The 9,819-nt window shown below is 47.6% G+C and overlaps 1 pseudogene; it reads left to right on the forward strand.

Annotated features, from left to right (window-relative positions):
• The first annotated feature begins 6,885 nt into the window (after window positions 1-6,885).
• LOC116908053 lies at window positions 6,886-7,398 on the forward strand (annotated as a pseudogene).
• Window positions 7,399-9,819: the final 2,421 nt, after the last annotated feature.

Consider the following 9,819-nt stretch of genomic DNA (forward strand, 5'->3'; position numbering starts at 1 on the left):
GGGAAGAAGACCGAAGCCCATGGCTGCCACACTGAGTCACACAGCCTATCCAAGAGCAAGCAATGCCAGCCCTGGCACCCACCATGCTGCACGTCGTCTGTCAGGAGACTGGAACCTGCGAGGTGAGCTGAGGCTCTGGAGCCAGACAAGCCTGGGCCTGTGTCAGCATCTGCCTCCTGCCACCTGTGTGCTTGTGGGAATTCTCTGGCCTTCTCTGAGTTCCCGTTTCCTGTGCTTTGCTGTGGATGAAGCTGTCTGTCTCACAGGGCTGCCAATGACAATCAAACGTATGATGTCTGCAGAAATCTACAAAGCGCTCATTTGATGAAAAGCACTCATTCTTGGTGAAGGCAAATTTGTTTAATGATTTCTTGTGTGTCTTTCTTCACTCATTTGGACTCGAAACTGTAAAGTCTCATTGTTCAAAGGCATATATGCATAAATACACATGGAAAACTGCCGCTTGCAATATTTAAAGCCATCACTTTCTCTCATTTGTCTCCATTTCCCTTCCTCCATTTTCCTTGTTCCTGAACATCACCACACACCCCATTTCCCAAATTCTCCCTGTACAGAGAGCCTAACCCTGCAAGAGTCAAGGAACTTCCTTAATGAAGACCCCTAATCACGAAGTATAATGCCCAGCAAGGAGCACACAGACAAGCTGGAAGGAGACAGAAGGAGCTGTATGGACACACGGACACACACACACACACACACACACACACACACACACACACGCACGCACACACGCACGCACACACGCACACACGCACACACGATTCTGTCTGGTCAGTCCCCACACATGGTCAGAACCAGCCTGTGAACAAACATTGTTAAGGCCTGAGCTCAACAGCGAGGAAGGGCAAGTCCAGGCCACTGTGGCAAACCCTATCCTTCTCTCTCCCACATCCCTTTCCATGCAGGCCCATCTGGGCTTGGCTCTGAGTGAGAGGGGCCCACAGGCATATATGAAGCAGGAGCATCCTGGACACTGTTTTAAGGAGGCCCGCACAGCCTCCAGGCTGGCAGAGGTGGAGCAGGCTAAGCTCATACGGCAGCTGGCCTTGGCTCGCCAGACAGATGGTGAACAAAACGAACACACACAAAGGAGGCAAGTCACATAGCTCAATTCCCATGGGAAGCCCTGCTTCACTGCCCACAGAGGCACATGGTGTCCTGGAAACAATGGTACACAGAAGGAAGGGGAAATGGTCATTGGTGGAAAAATCCAATTTCTTCATTTAAATGCCATAGCCAAATCTCCCGCCCTCACCTGTTTATAGACGTGGAAACGGGCTCACAGGAATGCTCAGCAGACTCAGGATTTAGCCCAGGTCTGCTTCTCAAACCCCACATGCTGGATATACTTTACCAGATTATTCTAGATGGTGAGTGCTAAGCTCATGGCATCTTGTATATACTGAAATTATGAAGAAAGGCTTAATGCAAAATGTATCTTACCCTGTGGTATCAAAAGTGGGGACAAGGGGCTGGAGAGATGGCTCAGTGGTTAAGAGTACTGACTGCTCTTCCAGAGGTCCTGAGTTCAATTCCCAGCAACCACATGGTGGCTCCCAACCATCTGTAATGGGAGCTGGCACCCTCTTCTGGTGTGTCTGAAGACAGCAACAGTGTACTCATATATACATTAAATAAAAAAAAAAAAAAAAAAAAGTGGGGACAAGTTAAGCCAGAGCCAGACTACTAAACTCAATGTATCACATAATAATAGAACAAATTTTTAAAAGATTTGTTTAGTTTATATACACTGTAACTTTTTCGACAGATCAGGAGAGGGCATCAGATCCCATTACAGATGAACCACCATGCGGTTACTGGGAATTGAACTCAGGACCTCTGGAAGAGCAGTCAGATTAACCACTGAGCCATCTCTCCAGCCCTGAAATACTTTTTACATACTTAAAAAACTATTTTGGAAAGAGTTTTGTCCAAGCACACTTGGATCAAAGCACAGTTAACCTGCTAGGCCCACTGGGTTCTACAAACACCTTATGGTGGCCTATGAAATTTCCATGTAACAGAACACATTAGCCTCTTAATTGTTTAATTATTGTAATTATTATTACCAATTCTAGGGCTACCTGACACCAGTGTAGGGAGAAGATGGTGACATACCATGACTGTTATAATACACACATGCAGGCTTTAGGGGACTCTGAAGGTCTAAGGCCCATGCCCACAAAAGGGTAGGGATGTAAGCCCACCAGAGAGAATGGAGGAAGAGCTCCCTTCATCCCAGGTTTGAGTGACAGGAACTTGATAAATCCCACTGAGACCTCAGGTAGGCCACAGCAACTTCATTTACAGATGAGGAAGTGGAAGACAGGCCATGGTGAAGTGACAGAGGGACATCATGTGTCTTCTTTGTCGAGGATCGAGCCCCTCCCCTTAGCAATATCGAGCTATTACCTGCCCCACTCAACCTGCTGTGGTTTAGGGAAAGCTGTGTAGCACTAGGGATAGAAGGCTAACCAAGCTGCCCCTCACAGAATTCAATTCCCGGATCACAGAGATAGGCTCAGAGGTATGGTTTGATCCAAGTCAGACAAGGAAAAGGGGATTCTGGGACTGATCATATTGGAAGAGGGGAGCCCCCCCTTTTGAAAGAAAAGAAAGACAGAGGGGTAGTGGGCTTCCTGATGAATAACCTCAGAGAGTAGGGTGGAGAGATCAATGTATCAGTTGCATGTGGAACTTTTCCGTAATCTAGTTTGGGATAAACTCATTGGCTCTCTTTTTCTACCATTTGCCATTATTTTCCTGAGCCCCCTTCTGTTCTTTGTAACTTCAAGTCAGGTGAGAGGGCATCCTATTCCTCAGTCACGGCCCTTGACATTAAGCCCAGGAGGGCCTCGGAGGGGCTGGAGCACAGGTGTACATGCACACAGCTTCCCACCCTTGCCAGCCCTGGACACGTGGATATGAGCAACACTAAATGTATGAGTAGGGCGTATGTTCATAATCGTAATAAAGAAGATAACATGAATTTGGAGTTCGAAGGGAGGGGACACGCAAAGGATTTCAGGGTGGGGGATGGTGGTATAGATACACCATTTGTGTGAAGGTCTCGATAAAATAGTAGAACTCAGATAAAGCTCTATTTAAAAATTAAGAAGAACATGAGAAAATATCATTATTGGACCCCCAGTTATGGCGACCAAAGGCTTCTACTGCCTTCTCCATCTTCACGTTCCCCGCTTTGTCTTAAGTGTCTTTCTGCTGTTGGCTTTTCTGAATCAGAATCCTCCGTCTCTTGCATACGGCTCACCTGTCTTACCCACACCCTCCCCCACATTGTACCCCATCCTATCTATAGACTGAGAAAACAAGATTCATTTCTCCTGCAGAGGCTCCGGCCCCCAGGACCTGAAGGACTGTGGCCCCACACTGTTTTCTGAAATGCTTGTTCACACCTGTAAAGTGGGGGGATGACCGGGAGGCCCTGTTTCCGTCGGGTTAAAGGACGTTTTTGGAGGACTATTTCCCCAGGCTGTTGGGTAATTTCTGTGACCTCTCACCTAGAAGCATGTGGCGCCAGAGCAGTGTGCTTTTCCAGCGTTAAGACTGATCAAAGTTCAAGGCTTCAATCATCTGGGTTTGTCCATCGCTTGATGACCTCACCATTCGCATCATTGCTTCAGACCATGAATGGCTGTGGCTCAGATACATGATGGCCTTAGGACTTGCAAAAAGTGGGGAAGCAGGGGGTTCTGACTCAACCATTTATTAGCTATGGTAAAATAACCACCAATTACTTGATTACTTTGGAATATAGTCAACCGAGTGAAGTCAGAGGGGACAGCTCAGTAAGTAAAATGTTTCCTGAACAACCATGAGGACTTAAGTTCAAGTCTTCAGCACCCATGACGTCACATTCATCAGCGTGCATCTGGAATCTCCACGTGGGGGAAGCAGACAGGGGCATCTCTGGGCTTGTGGCTAGACAGTCTGGCCGAATCAGTGAACTCTGGGTTTTGAGTGAAAGACCCCACCTCAAAAAAGTAAGGTGGAGATCTTTATAAATTTTGGCTATTAGTCCTCTGTCAGATACAGTGTTGGTGAAGATCCTTTCCCAATTTTAGGGCTCTCAGAGACTGAACCACTAACTAAAGAACAAACGCAGGCTAGGCCTAGGTCTCCCCACACATGTGTGGCAGATAAACAGCTTGGTCTTCATGTGGGTCCTGAACAACTGGAGCGGAGGCTATCCCAAAAGCTGTTGCCTATATGTGGGATGTGTTATTCTAGCTGGGCTGTCTTGTCTGGCCTCTGTGGGAGAGGATGTGCCTAGCCTCACAGAGACTTGATGTGCCAGGGTAGGGGGATACCTGGCTCAGAGAAGAACAGGGGATAGGGGAAGGATTGTGGGAGGGGGTGACTGGGAGGTGGGGAGTGAGCGGGATGTAGAGTGAATAAGTAAAAGACAAATAATAATAAAGAAAAAAGAGAGAAAAGTAAGGTGGAAAGCAACAGAGAAAGACACCTGACGCTGGCTTCTGGCCTCCCGATACACATGTATGAACCCATATACACACATGACATGCATACACTGCACACAAGGCAAGCTAAAAATAAAAGTGTTTGAAAACCATATGTCCCCATATATTTTGATCATTATTGTTTTTTGATGCAGAAGCCACTTTGTCTTTGGCCATCAGAAGTGTTGGCTTTCTAGTTGGGCTTTATGTCCAGTCTACTGGCTCTGGTTTTCTGTGCTCTCTGGATGTGAGCTATCCCAAACTTATCTTGTATATAGAAGGTCCTGTCCTGGCCCGGGAATCAGCCATGTTTCCCAGGAGACCTGGTTTCTCTGGATGTAAACGGTGCTTGAGGGAGAGAAGTCCTTTAAAAAGCATGTGGTGTGGACGAGAAGGGAATGAAAAGCTCACAGGATCCCCACTCAGAGCTTTACTTTGTGTACGGGAGGCAGATGCTGCAAGGGACTAGACTATGTTCAAGAGTTTGGCCTCTGGCTGCCCCTGCCGGAAAAGAACAGCCCAGGAAAACCAAACCCAGCTGTCTCCGCATCCTTCCCGCAGAGCTGGGGGCCAAGAGCCGACAGGTGTGAGGCGGGTGTTTTCCTTGAGACTCGCTTCCTCTGCTCACTGAACTGTGTGTGGAACCGTGCACCCGGCTTCCTCCTTACCGAGGGCCGGGCGCCGCTTATTGTTAAGTGTGGAACGGGGCAGGAGGAGGTGAATTTCTCAGGGCTTTGGCAGGACTCATCTTTAAAGTTCATGGTGACTCCAGAGGGTCGGTTCTATTTCTGTCTTCCGTGTACAGATAAGGAAAGGATAGCACAGAGGCTGTCATTTGGCTCGGGTCAGCACACAGTGGGTGGAGGGGCCGCAATTAGACTGGGTGTCTCTTGAATGACATAGGTTTTGTTCTTTGAAAGGTCATCAGCTCTCTGAGTCTGGGGAGGAAGGTATTTCTCCATTATCAACACTCTGAGCAGGTCACTGAGATCACTAAATGCCACGCCAATGTCCCTTTTCCCTTTCTTAATCGCTCCTGATTTCATCCCATAGAACAAAGCACTTCAGCTGAGAGACGGCTTCTCCCAGCCTCCCTTAACAGTAGGTGTGGCAAAGGGATGAACAGCAGCTGTTGGATGGGGCTTCTAGGTAAGGTCCTTAGCAAGGGACAGACAGCTGCAAGCTACCCTATTGCCCCCCTGCCTTTCCGAGCTTCCTGCCTAGCCTGTGATTGTGACGACCTGCGGCCCAGTGTCATCGTGAACTCAGTCTTGAAAATGAAAGCTTGACATTAAAGATAAGGGAACAGAGGCATAGAAGGAGCCTGGGTCTCTGGTGACTGCCGGGACTGCCATGCCAGCTGCAATCACTTTTCCTTAGATTCCATTTATGAGAAAGAGAAACAGACCTCTGTCTTGTTTAAACCACTTATTGGGGTACTTGGTTGCAGGGAGATAAGCAGCAGGAGCAGGAGGGCTGGGGACACTCTCAGCAGACAGATTGCTTCCTAGCTTTGCATGAAGCTCTCTGGTTTGATCCCCAGCACCACATAAAGCAGGCATGGTGATGCATGCCTGTAATCCAAGAGCTTCAGAGATGGATGGAGGAAGTTCGGAAGTTCAAGATCATCCTGGGCTACATAGAGTTTCAGGCCAACCTGGGAAGTCTGTCTGGGGTAGAGATGGGGGGAGGAAAAGCAGGAGCAGTAGAGAATCTAGAACTTCCGAGGTCTTAAGTCTTCCTGATATAAAACCTCCCCTTTCACGAAAAATATTTTGTAGGGTTCTCATTGATCATCTTGGAATAAAATCGCACACTGTATACCCAAATCTACACGCAGATGCCCCTCAACTTAAAATGGGGTTATATCCTAAAAGGCCCACCATACATAGACAATTCCATAAGCGGAAAATGCATGTAACACACCCATTGTTTCAGACATCAACGCCCCCCAGCACACTGCAGAGAAGTTTACTCTCATGATGGGAGGCTGGCTGTGGGCTCAGCTCCCTGATGGTTCACATCACTTACTGCCTAGCTGTGGAGAGAACCCAAAAGGCAAAATCTGCAGGGCTGTTTCTATTGAAAAGGTGTGGCTTGTACACCATTGTCAAAAATCTCAAGTCTCATCAGGAGTCCTAGCACCTAGGAGACTGAACCAAGAGGACCACAGTTTGAAGATGTCATGGGCTACATAGTGACTTGAGGTCAACTAAACCACATACTAAGTTCTAGATCAAATGTGTTACCCAGTCAGACCTTGTCTCAAAACTAACAACAAGGAAATCTTAGGTCATGATATTTTTTAAGTCAAGGTACATCTGTAATACTATAATTGTAGCTGCAGCCGCCGGGACGCACCGGGCAATAGGCAGCGACAGTGATGGACGGGTCCGGGGAGCAGCTCGGAGGCGGCGGGCCCACCAGCTCTGAACAGATCATGAAGACAGGGGCCTTTTTGCTACAGGGGATCGAGCAGGGAGGATGGCTGGGGAGACATCTGAGCTGACCTTGGAGTAGCTGCCCCAGGATGCATCCACCAAGAAACTGAACGAGTGTTGTGGAAACAGACTTCCGGAACACCCCCCACCCCACCCCCCGTGTGGCAGCTGACATGTTTGCAGATGGCAACTTCAACTGGGGTCGGGTGGTCGCCCTTTTCTACTTCGCTAGCAAACCGGTGCTCATGACCCTGTGCACTAAAGTGCCCGAACTGGTCAGAACCATCACGGGCTGGACACCGGACTTCCTCCGGGAGTGGCTGCTTGTCTGGACCCAAGACCAGGGTGGCTGGAATGGCCTCCTCTCCTACTTCGGGACCCCCACAGGGCAGACAGTGACCATCTTTGTGGCTGGAATTCTCACCGTCTCACTCACCATCTGGAAGATGGGCTGAGGCCTCCTGCTGCCTTGGACTATGTCTTTTCTTCATAAATTATGACATTTTCCTGGGATGAAGTGGGGAAGGGGAAAGGCATTTTTCTTACTTTTGTAATTATTGGGAGGGGTGGGAATGGTGGCCTGGGGGAGGCGCCAATAAACCTCAGGTCCACTTTGAAGAAAAAAAAAAAAAAAAACAACTATAATTGTACCATATGGGAGAAATAGAAAAAGTCATTTGTAGTAATGCAACGCCCAAATTTAACCTGTAAGCTACATCTGCCCAAGGACCAGGTAACTCCTGGAATGCTGGGAGTTGTAGTTATTGGAAAATAGCAAAGCCTCATGGGAAAGTAGAGTGCCTTAAGGCTTGCTTCAAATTTGGCCCAAACTCGTGGAGTCGTTTTTTCCCCGGAGAGTATCAGGATTCACAGTAATATATTCTTCAGTATGTGAATGTTTGGGGACAACTGGACCAGCTGCCAGAGTACAGCAGTTAGATGCCAAGACTCGGGCAAACTCAGCCCGTGGAGGAGTGAGTTCTTTTCCACTCAGGTACAGAACTCGTATCGCCACAAATGCACCTCAGTAAACTTTCAGTCTAAAAGACCAACTGCAGTGATTTATGCTACGGATACATCTTTAGAAAACACGTCACGGATAGACGCTCACAGAACAGAGTTTATTTATATAGAGAACAGAGAGTTGCCCGTTGAGGTGGGTTCTGGTGGGATACTGAGAACTCGCGCCCGGTAAGAGGCGGGTGAGCACTGACATGGCCTTGATGGACCGCAGCTCTCTGAGGTCACCCATCTCCGAAGCCTGTAGAGCAAGCTCACAGCAAGAGGTGTGCCTTCTCCTTCCAGATGCCTTGCCACGTGGGTCCCAGCCGTGGCTCTAGGATCTGTTATCCCTGCATCTCCATTTGTCAGATGAGGAAGGGGACGCTGGGAACTTGCTGGTGCTTGAACAGTTGTGTTTTGAGCTGCTTAACAAGTTAAACCCCAGATCTCTAAAAGATCTAGCACAGAATGAAGACCATAATCACTAACTCCATGTCGGTTTTATCCCGAGACACACAGCCAATGCTAGAGTGCTGGAGAATTCAAGGTGTGCCCCACCCTTCCCAGGTCATCCTTATCTTTCAACAGGGCCTTGGCCATGCAGAACTTTTGACAGGTGAACTTACTATACACTGTGGTTTTGCTCCCCTTGTCCATAGATGCCAAATGAATATGCAATTAACTGACTTAAATAGTTTCTCATTGTTTTCATATTTAATTTTCATTTTCTAATCAAGAAAAATGCTGTTTTTCCCCCCTATTATTCCCTTTCCAAAGCTGGTTGTATTTTGTTTCTCAAAACAAGAACGGCTGAGGTTAGAAGTTTCTCTGAGCACAGATTGTTTGGGTTTGAAGGAAGCTGTTATCAAGTGCTTTCCTCCACTTGGGACCATGAAGGATGCTGTACTCTGGTTTTCCCTCTATGCATCAAGCCTTTGCATAGTGTTTATCAAGCTTTATGCTCTGAGCAGTCCTGTGGTTCTCATCATCTAGTTTTATAGTTGGGAAAACAGAAAATAACCTCAAGTTTGAAGAAGAGCTGTTGGAACTGGAAAATCATATGATCCAAGATATCAATTGGTCGATGGTTGTTTGAATGTCTGGTCCCCTTCTACATTTTACATGGGGGCACAGAGTTCACTGCCTTGTTGAGTATATGGTGCTGGGCACCATGGGCCAGACTTCCTGTCCTTGGCATATGTCTCATTTCCTAAGTACAGAACTCCAGGAGCACAAAATGGTGCACTGGCTAGAGCTCTCTCCTGGGTATAGTATGAACACAGTTCAGTTGTCTTTCACCATATGCACCTCAGAGTTCTGGAACAAAGTTCCAAATGCCGGCGGCCAGCCCTTCATGGACAGCTTTAATTAGCAGATACTTGCTGATCATAAAAAGGGGATAAACAAGAAAATGATGGCTGCATTCTATGCTTCCCCAGGCTGTGACCACAGTCTCAGGGAGTGATGGGGAAGGGAAGAGCTGGGGTGGCTACCGAAGGCCTGGCCTCTTCTCGTCTGTCTCACCTGCTTGCAACTGAAACCCCCAGGGAACAAAGAGGAAATTGCACCAATAAACATGATATTACTTGAAATCCTTGGCTTCCTGAGTGACATGGCACCGTATTCGGCTAATGCTGCTCGAGCCGTGTGAAATCCCATCCCAGGAAAGAGGGAGATGAAGCGGGTACCTGTCTGAGTGGCAATTAGATAAGAATTAAATTGCTTTTAAAGATACAGTGTTGGTGTTTTGTAGACCCCTTTTCTGAGAGATGGGAAATCTGGGGATACTTGGCTACTATTTCCAACACTACAACCTCATTCTAGCTAAATTAGAGCATTCATTCATAAACTAACGAATATGCCACCGATGTCTG

Source organism: Rattus rattus, chromosome 8 (assembly GCF_011064425.1).
Source record: "Rattus rattus isolate New Zealand chromosome 8, Rrattus_CSIRO_v1, whole genome shotgun sequence".
NCBI lineage: Eukaryota > Metazoa > Chordata > Mammalia > Rodentia > Muridae > Rattus > Rattus rattus.